This window comes from Dendrobates tinctorius, unplaced genomic scaffold (assembly GCF_039654945.1).
Source record: "Dendrobates tinctorius isolate UK_male_01 unplaced genomic scaffold, ASM3965494v1 ptg000133l, whole genome shotgun sequence".
Classification (NCBI taxonomy): domain Eukaryota; kingdom Metazoa; phylum Chordata; class Amphibia; order Anura; family Dendrobatidae; genus Dendrobates; species Dendrobates tinctorius.
The window spans coordinates 2,830,945-2,844,154 of record NW_027361801.1 but is presented as its reverse complement, the minus strand read 5'-3'; positions in this window follow the sequence as shown (position 1 = coordinate 2,844,154).

Genomic DNA, 13,210 nt, shown 5'->3' with positions numbered 1-13,210 from the left:
GGTGGTGTATCATGAGCGTTTGGCACGTGTTTGATGAGGGGAGAAGGTTTGCAGAGCTCAGAGACACGACGTTCTGGTAAACAGTTATTTTTCCTAACTTCATGTGTGCACATTGCAGCTAGCCAATTTGAGAGCAGGAAACACCCACAATGTCCTGACACAACTGCTTGTGTCATTGGCTGCTGAAATCACATGTCCCTCTTCATATGAATAGCGGACATCTTGTTTTAGCGCCATATTGACACTGTAACAGCCAAGAGAGACTGCTCCAGACGCTGGTACTGTAAAGAGCAAGATTTTAACTAGTTAAGGCCCCGTCACACACAGCGATCTCGCCAGCGAGATTGCTGTGTGTGACATGGATCAGCGACCAGCCCCCCTGCCGGGCATCGCTGATCGCGCTCCATCGTCCTGGGCTGTTTTTTGATCATTGGTCTCCCGTTGGCCAGCGCGCATCGCTGCGTGGGGCAGTGAGAGACCAGCGATCAGCAACGCTGGATGCTGGTTTCCAATGTAAACATCGGGTATCCAGGAGCCGCGCGGCTCTTAGATACCCGCTGTTTACATTGGAAACTAGCTTACTCGCTGGTCCTGATCGCTGGAGGGGCTGTCTATGTGACAGCTCACCAGCGATGAGCCTAATGATGTCCCAGCGATCCCATCCATATCGGATCGTTGGTGGGATCGCTGGGACATCGTTAGGTGTAACGGGGCCTTTAGTTAGGCGGTTCTATATCAGTCAGATAGTGTAGCTACAGTAGATAGTGTCTAGTGTGGCTGTTAAATTTACCTTCCAGCTCTTTTTTTTTATTTTTTAGACATTACTGAGGTCCACAAAGAAAGCCAGCAGGGCACATGTTGTGCACTGCTTCTATTGTGCTCCATGCACGAGTATAGCATTCTAATTGATGCTTTTTCTCTGCTGGATTGGGTGTAGTGGAAGACCAGTCGGTCCCTATTATACTATTTTTAATGTGATGAAATTGATGTCACTTTGGTGGTGTATGCCAATTATTTTTGGAAATGTGAACACTCCTGGTTGGGTCTCCTTAATGTTTGATGCCTGTAGCAATAGGCCGCCGAGACCATCAGGCCTCCACTTCCTTGGACTCAACTACCTGTGTTACTATCCTTAAATTTTTCTGACAATGGTAGTTTACAGAACTTATATTTTGCCACCTGAGTGTGGCTCAGCATGAAAGCAGGTAGAGGTGTTGCATGTGGCATCAGGGTTCCCAGCAAAGGAGACCTACACTGATCCCTCACCCACCTCGTCTTACTGTGACATTCAATTGAAAGCTGTAAATGCTGTCCCAGACCTCGATACCTCATGCCTGGCTGATTGCTGCAGTTCCATGCTAAAATTTGAATTGTGGGTGAATTGAGGCCACTTTCCTGGTGTCTGTCCCTCATTTGATGTGTTTTGGCAGCATTTGAGGCCATAATAAGGTGTTGTGCATGCGTTTGTTTTTGCCTCCCATTGAGCTGAATGGCGTTCAGTTATATTCGGCGAATATTCGACAAATTAATCAGCGAATATTGCAAATTTGGAGTCCGAACCGAACATTGAAATATTCTCTCATCTCTTATCTTGAAATGTAATCACACTAGTCCCAAACTGGAGAAAATCATTAGAACTTTATGCTCTATAGTCACGGCGATTCTATATTTTTTTTGTAAATTTTGGGGAGATTCACAAGGAGTGGACTGCTGCTGGAGTCATTGCTTCAAGAACAACCACACACAGTCGTATCCAGGATATGGGCTACAAGTGTCGCATTTCTTGTGTCAAGCCAGCATGACAAATAGACGCCAGAAGCGTCTTAACTGGCCAAGGAGAAAAAAGAACTGGACTGTACTCTGTGGTCCAAGGTGTTATTTTCAGTGAAAGTAAATTTTGCATTTCATTTAGAAATCAAGGTCCCAGCATCTGGAGGAAGAGTGGAGAGGCCACAATCCATGTTGCTTGAGGTCTAGTGTGAAGTATCCACAATCAGTGATGGTTTGGGGAGCCATGTCATCTGCTGGTGTAGGTCCACTCACTTTTATCAAGGTCAAAGTCAGCGCAGCCGTCTACCAGGAAATTTTAGAGCACTTCATGCTTCCCTCTGCCGACAAGCTTATTGGAGATGGAAATTTCATTCTCCAGCAGGACTTGGCACCTGTGCACAATGCCAAAAGTACCAATACCTGGTTTAAAGACAACAGTATCACTGTGCTTGATTGGCAGCAATCTCGCCTGACCTTAACCCCGTAGAAAATCTACAGGGTATTGTCAAGAGGAAGATGAGAGACACCAGACCCAACAATGCAGACAAGTTGAAGGCTACTATCAAAGCAACCTGGGCTTCCATACACCACAGTAGTGCCACAGGCTGATCTCCTCCATGCCACAACGCATTGATGCAGTAATTGATGCAAAAGGAACACCAACCAAGTATTGAGTGCATTTACTGAACATACCGTATTTTTCGGATTATAAGAAGCACTTTCATGATCTCCAAAATTAGGGGAAAATGGGGGTGCATCTTATAACCCGAAAACTGTTCTTACCTAGTGGTCAGAGTTAGAGGTGTTGCGTCGGTGGTGCGGTGGTCCTGCTTTTTGCGATTATGGTCCTGCGGTGTGCGGTGGTGGTCCTGCGGTGTGCGGTGGTCCTGCGGTGGTGGTGTGGCGGTGAGCAGGGTGACACTGCGGCAGCATATATGGCAGCCGCTATTCTGCTTCCAGGGTCCGTCGTCCGGCTTCTCACTCGGCGCAGGTGCAGAAGGAGGAAAGCCGAAATCGCCATCTGCGCCTGCCTCTAAGCAATGTCTGTAGGAAAATGGCCGCAGATGTGGCTCAGGTGCAGACGGAGCTCTCAGCTTACTGAGCTCTTAATCTGCGCATGCGCTGCATCCGGCGGCAGGGTCCCGGCAATGATCCGCTGAAGATGGCATCCTAAAGCTGAGGAGGCGGAGAAAGGTGATTCTCCCCCTCCTACGCCGGGATGGATAGTGATTGGTGGAGGGAACTGTTGCTGAGCTGCGTCCACCAATCACATATCTGTCCCTGCACACTATTTAATGTAGCAACTACGGTACTCACAGGTCCAAGATCCTTTTAGGAAAGGTGAGCAAACAACCCCCATCATCCTTCAGAATATACTGCATCAATGGGTATACTCTGAAGGATGATGGGGGTTCTAGCCATATTTAGTAAAAATATACACTGTAATGTAGTGTCCAAAGTGTTTATTGCAAATGTGACTACCACCTCCTTCATCTTTCAAAATGCATCCATGTATACAGTAAGTGGCTGTATTCCTGAGGATGAAGGGGGTGGTAGTCACAATATACAGTACTGCAGTCACTGTACAGTAATTCAAAGATCATCATCATCCGCAGATCCACATAACAGGGGATCATCCACAGATCCCCCATAACAGGGCATCATCAGCAGACCCCACCATAACAGAGCGTCATCCAGAGATCCCCCTTAACAATATTATTCATTCATCATAGCTGTAGAAAGAAACATGGGCCATATATTCAAAATCACAAGTTGATCTAATGCCACTAGGCATTAAATTAATAAACCTGAACATGAGGTTCTTAGTTCAACATTTTGATTAGACTGTATGAAGCTGCTGCCATGGCCAGGTTTTTGACAGATTTTTCGCTAGGTTTTGCACACTATTTGGCTCAAAATATGTTTTTTTCTTATTTTCCTCTCTAAAATCTAGGTGCATCTTATAATCAGGTGCATGTCATAAAGCGAAAAATGCGGTACATTTCAGTAGGCCTACATTTTGGATTTTAAAATCATTTTTCAAGCTGGTGTTATAAAGTATTCTAGTTTACTGAGATAATGACTTTGGGGTTTTCATTGGCTGTAAGCCATAATCATCAACATTAACAGAAATAAACACGTGAAATAGTTAACTCTGCTTATAATATACGAGTTTCACTTTTTGCATTGAAGAACTGAAATAAATGAACTTTTTGATGATATTCTAATTTTGTGAGATGCACCTGTATATATATATATATATATATATATATATATATATATATACACACACTGCTCAAAAAAATAAAGGGAACACTAAAACAACAAAACGTAACCCCAAGTCAGTCACACGTCTGTGAAATCAGCACTGATTGTGATTCAATTTCTCCTGTAGTTGTGCCAATGGAATAAACAACAGGCAGAAATGATAGGAAGGTCACTAACATCAATGTGTCGGCTCAGTAAGAGTGTCCAGGGTTATTTTTTTGAGCGGTATATATATATACACAGTTGTGCTCAAAAGTTTACATCCCCCGCCAGAATTTTTGCTTTCTTGGCCTTTCTTCAGAGAATATGAATGATAACACCAAAACTGTTTCTCCACTCATGGTTAGTGGTTGGGTGAAGCCATTTATTGTCAAACTACTGTGTTTTCTCCTTTTAAATCATAATGACAACCCAAAACATCCAAATCACCCTGATCAAAAGTTCACATACCCTGGTGATTTTGGCCTGATAACATGCACAGAAGTTGACACAAATGGGTTTGACTGGCTACTAAAGGCAACATCCTCACCTGTGACCTGTGACAAATGCCAGGAAAATTGTTTGGGATGCAACTGTATATATGTAACTTGTAATCTGCTTCAATGTTGCATATTATTTTAGTTTTGCTGTTTAGAATTTTAACAAATTGTTGAGGAATTATAAAAGTGACATATAAAATTGTGAATACTTACTTCTCTCAATGGCAATATATTGGCCGCATCTCCACAGCAAAGGTTCATCAAAGAGAAACGGGAGACTGATCACGGACTTAAATATTTTGTAAAGTTTTTTTATTGTCTCGCATTTGATCATTTTAATTAATCCCACGACTGATTGCAAGGATATGGGGAATAAACTGAAACAAGTAAAGTCACTACTAGTTGACACGAACAAAACAAGTATATTCTAATACATCTCTGACTAAGTTTAAAGGTAAATGTCTACCAGCAATCAAAGATGAATTAGTTTTATTAGATCTACCTATCATGTCAGTGTTTAAAGGGAATTTGTCAGCATTATGTAGATATAAAAACCTTGATTCAAGACATGTGTCACTTACTGAGCTGCTTTCTGTAGTTTTGATTCAAATTGTTCTTTTCTGCTGCAGATCTACCAGTCCTCTAACTACTGAACTCTATATAACCCCACCGACATCACTGATTGGCAGCTGTGTGCACTGTGTATAGGCAGAAAGCTGCCAATCAGTGGTGGGGGCGTGTTTGGACTACCTGAAGCAAATAATCGCCTGCTGATAAAACAATGATTTTATAAAAATTAAAGCAAGCAGCCCAGTAAGTGATATATATATATATATATATATATAACTAGCTGAAGAGCCTGGCGTTGCCTGGGCATAGTAACGAACTGTGGTTAGTTATAACAAATTCTAATGATTATATTGCACATAAAAACCGTGCATCTAATCCTATCCTGTGTGATACTGACTGCTGAGCCGTGTATCTAATCCTATTCTGTGTGATACTGTCTGCTGAGCCGTGTATCTAATACTATTCTGTGTGATACTGTGTGCTGAGCTGCGTATCTAATCTTATCCTGTGTGATACTGTCTGCTGAGCCTGTAACTATTCCTGTCCTATGTGATACTGACTGCTGAGCTGTGTATCTAATCCTATCCTGTGTGATACTGACTGCTGAGCCGTGTATCTAATTCTATGCTGTGTGATATTGACTGCTGAGCCGTGTATCTAATCCTATCCTGTGTGATACTGACTGCTGAGCCGTGTATCTAATCCTATCCTGTGTGATACTGGGCTCCCCCTGCAGTCTGTGCCAGAGGGTGGTCTGTGTTGGCACAGTAATAAATTGTGTTATTTCCAGCTTTACAGAAGGACGATAACACCATAGAAATGATAAGAATAATAGGCCTCAGTTACCACAACTGTCTACAAAGAAAACTGTTGCTGATAGCAACCAATCACAGCTCATTTTTCATCTTTTAAACAGCTCTGGGACAGCATGGTGAGTTTTGAGTGGCGACTTTTGTGTTTCGACTTTTATGTGGCAAGGTTGGTGTATGTGTGGTGAAATGTGTGCTGAGGGTGGTATATGTGTTGAAGCATGTAGTAGTGTGTGGCACATTTTGTGTGTGTGTTCATATCCCCGTGTGTGGCGAGTATCCCATGTCAGGGCCCCACCTTAGCAACTGTACGGTATGTACTCTTTGGCGCCATCGCTCTTATTCTTTAAGTCCCCCTTGTTCACATCTGGCAGCTGTCAATTTGCCTCCAACACTTTTCCTTTCACTTTTTCCCCATTATGTAGATAGGGGCAAAATTGTTTGGTGAATTGGAACGCGCGGGGTTAACATTTCGCCTCACAACATAGCCTATGACGCTCTCGGGGTCCAGACGTGTGATTGTGCAAAATTTTGTGGCTGTAGCTACGACGTTGCAGATGCCAATACATGCATACACTTTTTCCCCATTATGTAGGTAGGGGCAAAATTGTTTGTTGAATTGGAACACGCAGGGTTAAAATTTCGCCTCACAACATAGCCTATGACGCTCTCGGGGTCCAGACGTGTGACTGTGCAAAATTTTGTGGCTGTACCTGCGACGGTGCAGATGCCAATACATACATACACTTTTTCCCCATTATGTAGGTAGGGGCAAAATTGTTTGTTGAATTGGAACACGCAGGGTTAAAATTTCGCCTCACAACATAGCCTATGACGCTCTCGGGGTCCAGACGTGTGACTGTGCAAAATTTTGTGGCTGTACCTGCGACGGTGCAGATGCCAATACATACATACACTTTTTCCCCATTATGTAGGTAGGGGCAAAATTGTTTGGTGAATTGGAACACGCGGGGTTAAAATTTTGCCTCACAACATAGCCATTGACGCTCTCGGGGTCCAGACGTGTGACTGTGCCAAATTTTGTGGCTGTAGCTGCGACGGTGCGGATGCCAATGCATACATACACTTTTTCCCCATTATGTAGGTAGGGGCAAAATTGTTTGTTGAATTGGAATGCGCGGGGTTAAAATTTCACCTCACAACATAGCCTATGACGCTCTCGGAGTCCAGACATGTGACTGTGCAAAATTTTGTGGCTGTAGCTGCGACGGTGCGGATGCCAATCCTGGACATACACACACACACACACATTCATACATACACACACATTGAGCTTTATGTATTAGATATTGCTAGAATCAGGATCTTTGTCTCTACAGTATGCTGCTCTCAGACTAAGTATTAAATAGCTGAAACCAGGTGACAGATTCATTGAAGTCCTAATCCAGCTCTTTGGAATTGAAAGGATAGAGACAATTTAAGGGGATGTTGCCACAGCATCATTTAGACATAGGCATATCCACATCATGTTTTGAAGAAGATGCTTCAGGGAACCCAGGGGCTATTTTTCCCAATGTGTTTTTTCTGATGTCTTCTGGGTGTCACTTGTGACGGCTTTCCCACCAACATTTTTTTTAATTTCACGCATTAAAATAGCGGTGGCTTCTAAGCGAAAACAGCCAGAAGAATAGATTGGTCCCTTCTTTTAGCCATTTCAGGGCTTTCTGTTCTTGAGGGGGGTTAAATGAACTTACATAAGGCGTAACGTATGCACAGCAAGTTGTTTGATATTGTGCATACGTTCACTATGTTTGGTGATTCTTTAGTGCTTTTTCAGTTGGGTTCTAAGCAGAATTCACATGAAAAAGGTGCTGTGTGCACACACATACCCTTAGGAAAGTAGTTTCTAGATTCTACAGCCTCTACGTATCACAGGACATACTGTACTTGAGTGCATAATGAGTTTACAGTGAATATTTTCACTCCTCTCAAATATTGCACCAGAAACTAGACATAAAAGTAAATGGATCACCCATTCAGATGTAACAAAAGATTATTATATCTTTTCCCCTTTTTTTATTCCCCAGTTTTTAATCCCTCTTCTTTCTTTCCCTCTCCCTCAATACCAGGTTTTTCTTTTCCTTTAGATAGTTCCAAAGACGTATTTGTGTTTAGTGATATACTAGATTGCTTTTTCCAAAATCATTGTCCAATATGTCTTCCTCCCCTTACCCTTTCCCCACTTATGTTAAAAATCCCCTAATAAAAACAATTTTAACACGAAAAAAAGGTTATAAAAAATATGTGTTGAATCAATAAAAAATACCTGTGCAAAGATAAATTACAATTAAAGAAGATTTGTCAGCAGATCCAATGGGGGACAGTTTTTGCTCTTACTTTATTTCCATTACTCAGTGAACAAGACCAGGTTCATCAAACACTTTACAGAAGGCAGACAGAAAGGATACGAGTGACTGTACTCAAAGAGACGTAAAAAATGGCTGCACATCCAGTTAAAAGAGTGTTTCAAATGGTGTACCACAAGGATCTGTCCTGGCCCCAGGGTTGTTCATCATTTTTATAAATGATCCAGATAAGGGAACTAAAAGCTATGAGGGATAGCTAACACTAGACAAGACAGAGAAACGATTCAGAAGGATCTAGATAAGCTTGAACAATGGGCTGTGAATAATAGAATAGCATATAATAGGGAGAAATGCAAATTTCTACATCTTGGCAAGAAAAACGAAAATTACTTCTACAGAATGGGAGGAATAAAACTAAGCAACATCATGTGTGAAAAAGACTTGGGTATACTAACAGATCACAGACTGCACATGAGTCAACTGCGTGATGCAGCAGCAAAAAGGCAAACACAGTTCTAGGATGTATTAAGAGAAGCATAGAGTCTATATCGCATGAAGTAATTATCCCCCTCTACTCCTCCTTGGTCAGGTCTCATCTGGAATACTGTGCCAGTTCTGGGCACCACATTTTAAAAAAGACATAAAAAAACTGGAGCAAGTTCAGAGAAGAGGTACCAGGATGGTGTTGGGACTGCAAACTATGTTCTACGAGGAACAGTTAAAGGATCTGGGAATGTTTAGCAAAAAAAAAGAAGGCTAAAAGAACACTTAATAGCTGTGTATAAATATCAGAAGGGATGTCACAGTGTAAGGGGATCATCATTATTCTAATTTGCATTTGTAAACACAAGAAGAAATGGAGTTAAGCTGAAAGGAAGAAGATACAGATTAGATATTAGAAAAAACTTTTTGACAGTGAGGGTGATCAATGAGTGAAACAGGATGCCACGAGATGTGGTGAGTTCTCATTCAATGGAAGTCTTCAAATAGAGGCTGGACAGACATCTGTCTGTTGTGAATTCCCTTGATCGGACTTCTGATCCAGAGCTCCCTCTACTTCCTCTGGTGGTTACTGGGAGTAGCGGAACTGGCCAGGTTGATGGAAGTTTGCCACCTGACGATGATAATTGGGAATCTGGGATTATTGGCTGGGAGCATATAATTGAGCAGACTTCCCTTGGTGGTTGCTAGTGATTTCCTCCTTGTGCATGTGGAGTTCTTTTGTCTCCTGCCTGATCTGAATGGTTCAGTTAAGTGATTATTTGCTTATCCTTTGCATCTAATCTGGTTGTGCCTTTTTTTTGCTTTCTGCTTTGTTGCGAGGGTTCAGCGTGCTCCCTGCTGGGAACAGCGCTGGGCCCCGCTCCATATGTTACAGCTTGTGTCAGTTTGTTCAGTCCCCTGTTATGTTAGTATCTTTTGCTTTGCTTACAGTTAATACCAGAGTGCTGATCTAGCAGGGGTGAGGTTGTGTGGCCTCAGGTTTTTTATATATCAGATGTGTTTGTTTTTTTAGGGTTTTGTGCGTGATTGCAGACAGAATCTTTTCTGTCCTGTCCTGTCTAGACAGCTTGGGCCCCACCGTTTGCTCAGTCTGTTCTTTGCCTGTGTTTGTGTCTCATCTTGTCTCACCGACAATATATGTTTAGATTTCACCTTTCTGGCATTAGGCTTAGTTAGTTCTCCGGCTGTGCCGAGGTGTCTAGGGCATCGTAGGAACGCTCCATGGCTACTGCTAGCTGTGTTGATAGGATCAGGGGTCTACAATCCACTTAGTTTCCAACCTTTCTGGTTTTCTGGTGGTTTAGCCTGTTCCTGCCATCCTCATCGGTGACCCATTCATAAAATCTGTCTGAGATGATTTAGTGAATTCTGCATTGATCAGGGGGTTGGACATGATGACTCTGGAGGTCCCTTCCTAGTCTAACATTCTATTTTAAGACCTCGGACCTGGCTCCCTAAAAAGGCCAATGAGGTGTTTCTCATACCTAATGAGGAACCAGAGGGGACATCGCCGTGCACAGCTAACCAGGAGAGGGAAAGTGTGCAGAGAGATACAAGGACCCTGGGTGAGGAAACTGAAAGCATGTGCATGAAGTGGAAATAAGGAGAACCTAAGGAGAATAATAAAAGAAACAAGAATAATCTCCCACTAACCCAACTGAGGAGAAAGGAAAGGTGCTGGGAAAGCTAACGCACAGCAGAAATACACGTGGTGTTTGTCCAGCCGGGAAAATCCCTTTGCTGAAGAGCTGGAACTCCTTAGAACTAATCCACTTAGAGGTATAGCCAGCAAGGAAGTGTAGTGAAGGGAGAATATAGCCCAATCCAAAATGTGATAGAGCAACTAAAATGGAACAAAGGGAAATATCTATAGATGAGCAAGCCCAGAAAGGAAAAATAAAGGCAATAGGAACCATCAGCATAAGGACAGGAAAGAAAAAGGCAATAGATCAGCAGTCATGAGAACTGACCACGGAGCCAGAGGTCACTGGATTGAATCCCCACACCGAGCCATGACACCATTTCACTTTGGATTCTTGGAAAACACAAGAAGAAGGAAATTATAACTCAAACTTCAAAAAGTGTGCTGCCAAAACTTTTAGAAGGTGTCTTCTATCCAGTAGGGACATGTCCATATAAAGAGGATATGGCTATTGTTAAAAACATAGGGCTTGATTTATTAGTGCATTTGCTTCTATTTATTTTCTCTAGTTTTTGTTGTTTTTAGCCCTCTTTTCATTTGCTCCTTTTTCCTTCATTCAATTTCCCCCTTTTTGTGAAGTCTACTTCATATGTGTATTTTTTATTTTCGGCATTGTGGGTGGAATTTCCAGATGTCGCAACATTTTTGTGAAAATGTACTCCAATTTTTCCCTGGATTGACTTTAAGAATTTTTTTTTTCACAAATTGTCCGACATTTAGTGCAACAAGCGTATTTTTGCTATAAAGGCACAAAAAAGGTGAAAAACAAAAATAAAGAGTATTTGTGATTTTGCACAAAATTATTCACTTATACTAATCTGAAGAATTTGGTGCAAAAACATCAACAAATACAAAACAAAAAAAATCAAAGTGACTAAAAAAAAATCAAATGAATTGGTCCTATAATGTTTGTTAGTCTTCTCCCAGACACATAGCTTTCCCAGAGAGGAATTGTAACTGTACCAAAGCATTCTGAGCTTTAGATTATTATTTATTTTTCAAGCATCATTGATTCTATGGTGTTGTATGTGTAAAAAGGGTTTACGTACAAGATACATACCGTATATTCAGGGCCGGCGTTAGGGGCAGGCAGACCAGGCAGCTGCCTAGGGCCCCCGCTCCCCCAGGGGCCCCCAGCTAGCGGCACATCATGCAGCTGCTATGGTGCCCCTGTGAGGCAGGGGGGCCCGTCTGCCCACAGCACTGACTCCCCCTGCCACCGCATTGAACTGTACCGGCGTCATAGACGCCGGTAGAGTTCACAGCAATGATGGAGGAGAGAGCGTCAGTTGACGCTCCCTCTCCCATCATTCCCAGCTCTACCTCTGACACTGCAGGTGCGCGATGACGTCATCGCACACTCACTGTGTACCAGGTAGAGCAGGAGACAGGAGTCGGGAGCAGCGCGGGCACAAGGAAAAAATGAGGAGAGTGTTTTTTTAATGCAACAGTGAGTACTGTACCGTGGTGCTGTGCTGGAGGGGGCTGTATACTGCTGTGCTGTGCTGGTGGGGAGCTGTATATCATGGTACTGTGCTGGGGGGGCTGTATACCATGGTGCTGTGCTGGGGGCGAGCCGTATACCATGGTACTGTGCTAGGGGGCTGTATACCATGGTGCTGTGCTGTGCTGGGGGGAGGGGGGCGTATACCATGGTGCTGTGCTGTGGGGGGAGCTGTGTACCATCGTGCTGTGTGTTGCTGGGCTGGGGGGGCTGTATACCATGGTGTGGTGCTGTGCTGGAGGGGAAGGGGGGCTGTATACCATGGTGATGTGCTGGGGGGCTGTATACCATGGTGCTGTGCTGGTGGGGCTGTATACTATGGTCCTGTGCTGGGGGGCTGTATACCATGGTGCTGTGCTGGAAGGGGGCTGTATACCATGATGCTGTGCTGGGGGGCTGTATACCATGGTGCTGTGCTGGAGGGGGCCTGTATATCATGATGCTGTGCTGGGGGGGCTGTATAGCATGGTGCTGTGTTGGGGGGGCTCTATACCATGGTGCTGTGCTGGGGGGCTGTATACCAAAGCTTGAAATCATTTATAGTGATAGATTTTAGTGGGGGATAAGTGACATTGAGGAAAAATTATGAGTTCGGTTTTGTCGACATACAGCGTGATGAGAAGACGGAGGATATAACAGACAGACCATTACGTTTCTGCAGATTTCCTCGTAAAAGATTAATTGCCCTGGACGGTTTCTCTTAAGTTGGGTCACATGTCGAACATTTACTGTCGGATGTGAGCTAAACCCAGCTCAACAGCCTCCTATATGTTTATGAAGCTTTCGAGTTTGGGTCAGAAGACAATTGGACCATAAATGCTGGCAGTGTGAAACCAGCCTCAGGGTAGGTTCTCACAAGCATATATAAAATACTCAGCCTTTCATCCAGAAAACGTGGTCAATTTTTTAAAAAGAAATTTCTTTCTGCACCTATAGACTTGAAAAGGGCAAATCTCATCCAACATCCCACACATGGAAGAAACTATCCTATGCTGCAATTTTCTTCACAAGCAGTATCTGTAATACCTTCCTTTCACCTGTAAGATATGGATTGTCCCCTGATTGCTGTGCATGCGATGGGTCCAGTCTCTCCCCTCTGACTTCCGGAAGTGCTTTACCACGTGACCGTAGTGCATTCCACTGCTGTCCACCGAGCAATATTCCGGAAGTCCCCTTGGCTACAGGAGGCGGAGTCTCCACGCCTCAGCTACTATGCAATTGAGAGCAATCCAATCCTAGTTGTACTTGTCATATTTCATGAGCCTTCCTTTCCCCTT